Source organism: Myotis daubentonii, chromosome 14 (genome assembly GCF_963259705.1).
Source record: "Myotis daubentonii chromosome 14, mMyoDau2.1, whole genome shotgun sequence".
Taxonomy (NCBI): domain Eukaryota; kingdom Metazoa; phylum Chordata; class Mammalia; order Chiroptera; family Vespertilionidae; genus Myotis; species Myotis daubentonii.
The window spans coordinates 27,837,636-27,846,449 of record NC_081853.1 but is presented as its reverse complement, the minus strand read 5'-3'; the positions used below and the strand labels follow the sequence as shown (position 1 = coordinate 27,846,449).

Genomic DNA, 8,814 nt, shown 5'->3' with positions numbered 1-8,814 from the left:
TTGAGGGTTTTTATCTGTTTTCTAAAGATGGGAATTTTAGGGGAGGTCTCAGGAGAGTATCTCAATAGAATATTCATCAGTTTTCCAAGTGTCCTTTCATAGGCTGATGCATCAAAATGAACATATAGGGTCAGGGTCAAGGTCTCTACTGATTGGTTGGTGCTAGGGTCGTGGGTCATTGGTCATTAAACTGGTCCTGATGTCAGCCATGGTGTCACTATCTGGTTTTGCTGCTTTTCTGGGGCTGGATCTGAAACACAAGTGAGGCCTAGATGTTATCTCTAGTTTGACCAAAACTTTGTCTCTGTGGTCAACAGACCTGAGGCTTTGTTCCTAAGATTATTTGATGCTGATCAGAACCTGGTTGTCCTGAGGGCTTAATGTGTAAAGGGGTGGCTGTGCAAGGGAGGAGGAGGCAGGTGAGTCAGGGTGCTGGATGAGACCAGTTTGAATTCCCTATTGTCTCAGTTTCCCCACTCCATTTGCCAAGGAATTTTCCTAGCTTCTTACTATCCTGCCCTCATTATGCCTGATAACACAGCTCTGAGAGGGAAGGCGAGTTTAGAATCAGACATGAATTTGCATTTTTTAAGGGAACAGGATTGAGTCTTTAATACTGAAGTGAGATACTTCTAATATGTACAAGTAGCTGAAAAGTTGTATAACCTAGTTCAGATGTTGATGAGGGGACAGCGAATGACACCCGCAAAGAAGGGGAGGTCAAGAGAGCGCAGCCTGAGGGCAGCTATTATAAAAAGTAATTTTTACATTTCAAAGTTGAGATACTGTGATGTCCACTTCACACTCACTAGGATGATTACAACTAAAAAAATCATAGTAAGTGTTGACAATGATGTGGACAAATCAGAACCCTCATTCATTATTGGTGGGAATGTAAATGGGTAGCCACTTTGGAGAACAGTGTGGAAGTTCGTCAAAAAGTTAAACATACAGTTATCATTTCACACACAAATTTCACTCCTAGGTGTATTATGCCCAAAAGCATGAAAACATGTCCACACAAAAACTTGAATGCAAATATTCATAGCATTATTACTCATAATAGTTAAAAAGTGAAAACAACCGAAATGTCCATTAATGGATGAATGGATAAATTTGTTAGATCCATATAATGGAATATTACGTAATCATTAAAAGGAATGACATACTGGTGCTAAGCATGGGTGAAACTTGAAAACTTTATGCTAAGTGCAAGAAGCCAGTCACAATACATCACATATTATATCATTCCATTTATAGAAAATGTCCAGAATGTATAAATCAGTAGAGATCGAAAGTATACTATTGGTTCCCTAGAGCTAGAGGAGTTGGAAGGTAACAGCTACAGGATGCAGGGTTTCTTTTCAGGGTGATGAAATGTTCTAAAAATGATAGAGGTGGTGGTTTACACTATAAATAGGTAAATGATGTAGTGTGTCAATTATGTCTCAATAAAGCTGTTAACAGAAAGAAAAACCCAAAAAATGGTGACATAATAGAAGACAACAACCAGACAAAAACAGAGAAGCAGTTCTGCAGATGCACAGCTCTGGCCTGGAATTGTGCCTGCCCCCCATGCAGAGTGCCCTGACCATGTGGACAGCACGGCCCTGGAGGTGTACCCTCAGGGCTGTGGACACCTGTACCAGAAACTAAGATGCAGAAGATGAGGCTTTCTCCTGCATCCCACTGGGTTTCCTCAGCAAATCAGCTGCTCTCTCTGAGCCTCAGCTCTATTACCTACATTCCCCTCTCAATGTGCAACCAGCATGATCAAGCCTGTCAGACATGCAGAATCTCAGGTCATGTCCCGGAACTACCGAACCAGAATCTGTGTTCTGTTAAAATCTAGCAAGCACTGGCTTACACCGTGGAAGTTAACAACACCTTCTTCAAGAGGGTTTTGTGAGGATCCTTATTAACAGTAATTACTTCCATTTACCTGACACCCTCTATGTGCCAGATACTGAGATAATATAGAAAGTGCCTAGTTTATTGCCTGCACATAGTAGGTGTTCAATGTGTGACAGTTATTGCTTAAAAGAGCCTCACTGGGGAGGAGGAAAGAGCACAAGTATTAGAATCCATTCTTCATATGGACTCTGGCCTTCTACAAACTGAAACCTTGGGCACCTCAACTTGCTCTTCTGAAAACTGGCCTTACCTCACTTGGTGGTTGTGAAGATTAAGCAAGAAAACGTGTCCAGTGGCCACCTCATACCTAGCAGCCCAGAGGAGTCCAGCAGATGTTCAGTCATTTCCTCCTCCCCCTACAACAGATGGCACAGCATGTCATTGCAGAAGTGACCCAACCATCTTGAATGTTACTCAGTCCCACCTCTTTCTATTATCCATTCATGTATCCACGGAGCAAATTCTTCCTGTGCGCCTACTATATGCCAGATGCTGTGCTTGGAGCACAGACATTGCAGCTGTGATCCCTGAGGGTCATGAAACCCTGTCTGGCCTTGAAGAGAGAATAAAACAGACCTGTTTATCCACCTGCTTTGAGAGCTGTAGAAACAAAGCCCATTTCCTCTCAGCAGCCATCTGAAACAATTAGTCTCAACTCCCAACCCTAATGTGCTTCCACACTGTGAAAAAGCGCTTTTTCAAGGGGGGCACGAGACATAAATTAGTATAATAATGCAATTAAAATGCATTTTCCTTCCACTTATTTAAATTACCCTTTTTTACTTCTCGAGAAAATGCATCCTTCCTTGGAGGTATTTAAGGAGATTCAAAGAGGCTGTTGAGATGATGCAAGAAATGCTGCAAACAGAAAACACAAATACCGTTCCCTGCAAGCCAGGAAGAGCCCCCTCCCTGTGATGCCTGTCCGTGTCTACAAAGGCTCAGCCCTCCGGGCTCCACAGAGGCCCTTGGGCAGGATTTCCCCAGATCTGACCACTGCCCTCTCTGTGAACACTCATTTGTTCATTCATTCACTCAACAGTTTTGTTCTGGTTTTTTGTTTATTTTCCGCACCTCCCCCATGCCTGGCACTGGGAATAACCTCATGAATAGGACATAGTGCCCACCTTCAAGGGGACTGTCTAGGAGGACGGCAGCCATGCCAAAAGGCGTAGGACCCAGGGCCACCAGTGCTGTGACAGATGGGAGCACAGAGAAGGGGCTCCACCAACCTGGGCATGTTGGGGGGGTGAGGGGAGGGGGGCTGGGCAGAATGGGCCTCCTGTAGGTGATCCTTGAGCTGAGTCCCCAAGAATGAGAAGGCATTAACCAGACTGGGGGAGGGGGAAGGGGTCCTCTAGGGTGGGTTGTCAGAGTGAACAGCAAGGACAAAGGCTTGGAGTGTGGGAGCGCACAGAGCTCTTTGAGATTAGCAGACAGGGAGTGAGACAAAGGGCAACAGAAGCAGGGACTCAAACTCACCAGACCAGAAGGGTCTAGAGCAGTGGTTCTCAACCTTGGCTGCACAATAGAATCACTTGGGAATCTTTTTAAAATCCTGATTTCTGGGCCTCATCCTCCGGAAATTCTGTTTCTTTGTTATGGGGTGAGGCCACAACATTAGTAAGAAAGAAACAGAATTTCCAGAGGATGAGGCCCAGAAATCAGGATTTTAAAAAGATTCCCAGGTGATTCTAATGTGCAGCCAAGGTTGAGAACCACTGGTCTAGAGCGTGAGGACTTCGTCCTGAGAGCCTTAGGAAATTAGGGTGAGCCTCCAGGTAGCAGAGGCTGAGAATACAGAAACCCAGAAATCACAAGGTGAAGGCAGACCCAGGCAAGGACACAGCAGGGATCCATGACCCCCTACAGAAAGCCTTGATGGGTATCCTGAGTTACTGGTTTTGGGTCGCCATCTGCTGGCAAGATTCCTTCAATGCAGCCGGTTCTATCAATGTTCAAGAGAGAATGAATATCTTTTAAAAACAGTAACAGGCACAGGGAACTTCCTTGACCAAATTAGTGTAACACTTATTACAGAAAGAACATTATTAGAGTTTCATTCAAAAAATTCAAAGAAAAGAACATCATATGAGAGCCATGGGTTCAAACCCCAGCTCTGCCACTTATTACGTGGAAAATCACTTCACTTCTCTTAGCTTTGTTTTTAACATCCGTAAAGATAATATCTAACTCACCATTGTTGACAGGAATAAAAGATACCAGGTGTGTAAAGAGAAATCCAACAGATAGTAGGTTAGGGTGGTGGAAAGCCAGCACGTGACATACGGCCACATCCTCCACCTGCCGCTCCTCCTCCTCCTCCTTCTGCTCCTCCTCATCCTCATGCTCCTCATCCTCCTCAACCTCCACCTCCTCCTCTTTCTCCACCCACCTCCTTCAATTCTTACTCCTCCACCTCCACCCCCACCTCATCATCACCATCCTCTACTTCCACCTTCTCCTCTCCACCTCTTCCACCTCCTCCTCATCTTATCTAATAAAAGAGAAAAATGGTAATTGGCGTACGACAATACCCTTTTCATTGGCTAATCAGGGCTATATGCAAATTAACTGCCAACTATGATTGGCAGTTAACTGCCAACTATGATTGGCAGTTAACTGCCAACAAGATGGCGGTTAATTTGCATATGTAGGCACAATGCAGGGAGGCAAAAGGGAAAGCAGGAAGAAGCCCCCTGCCACTGACAGTGATCGGAAACCCAGGGGGGAGCTAAGAGCTGGGGGGCAGGGCAAAGGCGGCCCTGCCCCCCAGCCATGATCGGAGAATCAGGCGCCTTTGCCGCCCTGGCCAGTGATAGCAGGAAGTAGGGGTGGAGCCAGCGATGGGAGCTGGGCACAGTCGAAGCTGGCAGTCCCGGGAGCTAGGGGTCCCTTGCCTGGGCCTAAAGCAGAGCCCACGATCATGGGGCTGCTGCAGCTGCGGGTCCCAGCTGCCCGGGCCGGACACCTAGGCTAGAGGCATTAGGCCTGGGCAGGGGCGGAGCCTGCAACCGCGGGGAGCTGGGGGTCCCCTGCCCAGGCCTGACACCTCTGCCGGAGGCCTCAGGCCTGGTCAAGGGGCCGATCCAGTGATTGGTGATCGGAGGGTGATGAGGGTCAACTCCTCTGGCCGAGGCATCAGGCCTGGGTGGGGGGCGGAGCTGGGGATTGGGGGGATATGATGGTCCCCTTGCCCAGGCCTGAAGCCTGGGTCAGAGGCGTCAGGCTTGGGTGGGGGGTGGAGCAAGTGATCAGAGGGAGATGGGGGTCCCCTGCCCAGGCATGATTCCTGGGCCAGAGGCCTCAGGCCTGGGCGGGGGGCAGAGCCAGTGATCAGGGGAAGATGGGGGTCCCCTGTCCAAGCCTGAAACCTCTGGCGGAGGCGTCAGGCCTGGGCAAGGGGCCGATCAGGCGATCGGAGGGTGATGGGGGTCTATGCCTCTGGCGGAGGCGTCAGGCCTAGGCAAGGGGCCGATTAGGCGATCGGAGGGTGATGGGAGTCTACGCCTCTGGCCGAGGCATCAGGCCTGGGCAAGGGGCAGATCCTGCGATTGGAGGGTGATGGGGGTCAATGCCTGAGGGCTCCCAGTATGTGAGAGGGGGCAGGCTGGGCTGAGGGACACTCCTCCCCCCCCCCCCCCCCCACACACACACACACACCCAGTGCACGAATTTCGTGCACCGGGCCCCTAGTACATAATATGTGATTCCATGTATATAAAATTGAAGCACAGAGAAAACCACTCTGTGGTAACAGAAGTGAGAACAGTGGCTACCTTTGGGGCAGGTACTGGCAGAAGAGTACAGGACAGAGGCTGCTGGGGAGCTGAATAGGTGTGTGCACTTGGCAACAATTCATGGCGCTGTTTACTTAATTCTGACTGGCATAAACCAAGGGAAGTAAGTGCCATATCCACCAAAAGATTTTACAAGAATGTGCATGGTGTCTTTATTTATAATAGTTCCAAATTAGAAACAATCCAAACGTCCTTCAATAAAAAAATAAACTAAGGTATATTCACACAATGGAATACTCCACAGCAATAAGAAACAGCATACTATGGCTATATCTATCTACATTACAATTCATGGTTGAAATCTCACAGACGTTATGTTAAGTAAAAAAAGGCAGACACAAAGGAGTGCATCATATATACAGTCAGGCCCTGCAAAAATGACATTTTGGTCAATGAGAGACCACATATATAAATATGCTCCCATCAGTATATATAAAAGCCTAAGCAACCGTTCGACCATTCAACCAGTAGCTATGATGCACACTGACCACCAGGGGGCAGACGCTCAATGCAGGAGTGGAAACCACAGGCATGGAAACATGGAACAGACTGATGAATCTCAGAGGGAAGGAGGAGGGGGGAGGGCAGGAAGAGATTAACCAAAGATTTCATATGCATACTAGAGGCCCAGTGCATGGATTCATACACTGGTGGGGTCCCTCGGCCTGGCCTACTCAGATATCTCTCCCTGGGGTTGCTTGGCTGGTCGGAGCAAGCCTGCCATTGTGTGGGGCAGACATTTGGAGGAATTTTGAACAGAGTTCTTGTCATGGAGCATCGAAGAGCAGGGACATTCCTTCGGACAGGGAATATGTAGGGGCTGTGCATCAGTGACACTCAGGGCAAAGTCACTGGTGCAGGGTATGGCCCCAGGGTTCCCAAAGCCCATCCTGGGAGCCTCTAGGCACCTGTAGAGTCCAGGTTAGGAGCTGCTGTGGCACCTGCCCGTATAGACAGAAAGTCCGTGTGATACAGGTCAGATAAGGCAGAAAGAGGGGATGGAAGGAAGAGAAGGCAGTTCTGTTCCCACCAGAGGGAAGGCTAAAGGGATGATCTGGGGGCCCTGGGAGTTCCTGGCAGAGTGGCTCAGATGACAGGAGGCCTCTGCAGAAACACTCAGGAAGGACATCAGGCTGTGATCCCCAAAGGCCCCAGGTAAAGGTGACTGACTGCTGGCTTCTGTGCACGTCTCATCAACTCCCACACAGGGCTCAGGATTGCTTCTTAAAATAGTAAAATAAAGAAAAAAATTTTAAAGTGAAAAATGGTAAAATAGTAACTTTACAGTGGAGAAAACTGTTGGATATCACCTTAATCAAATAATTATCACAAACTGTCATCAGTTGATGCATGATGTTACACACTGAGATGCAAACAATACTTTGTAGTACTCCTACAAAAAAAGTGCATAACTTCAAACAGGCCCAGATGGCATGGCTCAGTGCTTGAGCATCAACTTACGAACCAGGAGGTCATGTTTCAGTACCTGGTCAGGGTACATGCCTGGGTTGCAGGCTCGATCCCCAGGGGAGGGGTTATGCAGGAGGCAGCTGATCATTGATTCTCTCTCATCATTGATGTGTCTATCTCTCTCCCTCTCACTTCCTCTCTGAAATCAATAAAATATATTTTTTTTAAAAGTGCATAACTCAAGCCTAGCCATGAGGAAACATAGGACAAATTCAACATGAGCGACATCTACAAAATAACTATCCTATAGTCTCCAAAATGTACTAGTAAGTGTCATGAAAGACAAAGGAATCTCTAAGGGACTATTTCAGATTAAAGGAAATCTAAGAGCAATAACAACTAAATATAGCTTGAATTCAGTTATGGGCCAGAAAAAAATAATGCTATAGAAGACATTGGGACAGCTAGCAAAAGTGGAATGTGAACTGTGCCAAAGAGTCTAACCGTTAGATAAATATTAAATTTCTTGAATTATTAAATTCCCTCTGGTTATATAAGAGAGGGCCCTTATTCTTAAGAAACAAATACTAAATACTGAGGTTAGAAAGGTGCATGATACCTGAAACTTACTCTCAAATGATTCAAAGGGGGAAAGATTTAGAAAGAAAGACTTTTTCCAACTTGGGCCCAGCATAATGGCTCCTGCAAAGAAGGGTGGCGAGAAGAAGAAGGGCCGTTCTGCCATCAACGTGGTAGTGAGCAGACAATACACCATCGATGTTCACAAGCACATTCATGAAGCGGGTTTCAAGAAGTGTGGCCCCTCAAACACTCAAAGAGATCCAGAAACCTTCCAGGAAGGAGATGGGAACTCCAGATGTGTGCATGGACACCAGGTTGAGCAAAGCTGTCTGGGCCAAAAGAATAGCAATGTCCACAGTGTATCCAGGTGCAGTTGTCCAGAACACGTAATGAGGACGAAGATTCACTAAACAAGTTCTGTGTGTTGGTCACCTGTGTACCTTTTACCACTTCCAGAAATCGACAGTTAAAGTGGATGAGAACTAACTGCTGATTATCAAATAAAGTTATAAAACTGCGAGAAAGAGTCCTGGCCAGTGTGGCTCAGTTGGTTGGAGTGTGTAGGAGGCAGCCCATCAATGATTCCCTCTCATCATTGATGTTTTTATCTCTCTCTCCCTCTCCCTTCCTCTCTGAAATTAATAAAAATATATCTTAAAATTTTTTTTAAGTAAAGGTGAGTTCTACCTAACTTTCAAGGAACAGATATTTTAAACTCCCCACCATTATTCTTTGAAATTATTGTAACTGATATCAAAAGCATAGATAGATAAGATAATCAAGGACCCATTGCACTCATTCACATACATACAAAAATCATAAACTAAATATTGGCAACCTGAATCTAGCAATTTATGAAAAAGATAATATATTCATTACCAAATTGAGTTTATCCTAGGAATTCAAAGTATCTATATATATAAAACCCTAATATGCAAATAGACCAAACAGTGGGACAACCAAACAGCCAGTCGCTATGACATGCGCAGACCACCAGGGGGTGCGCACAGATCATGGCAGGAGCCTGCAGCAGGTGGCAGAGCATGGCACATGGTGAGCCTCAGCAGTGGCAGGATGGTGAAACAGGTGAGCAGGGGCGCCAGACCAA

General features: G+C 46.6%; 1 pseudogene; it reads left to right on the top strand.

Moving 5' to 3' along the window:
• Window positions 1–7,819: 7,819 nt before the first annotated feature.
• On the top strand, window positions 7,820–8,199 carry LOC132215410 (large ribosomal subunit protein eL31-like; annotated as a pseudogene).
• Window positions 8,200–8,814: the final 615 nt, after the last annotated feature.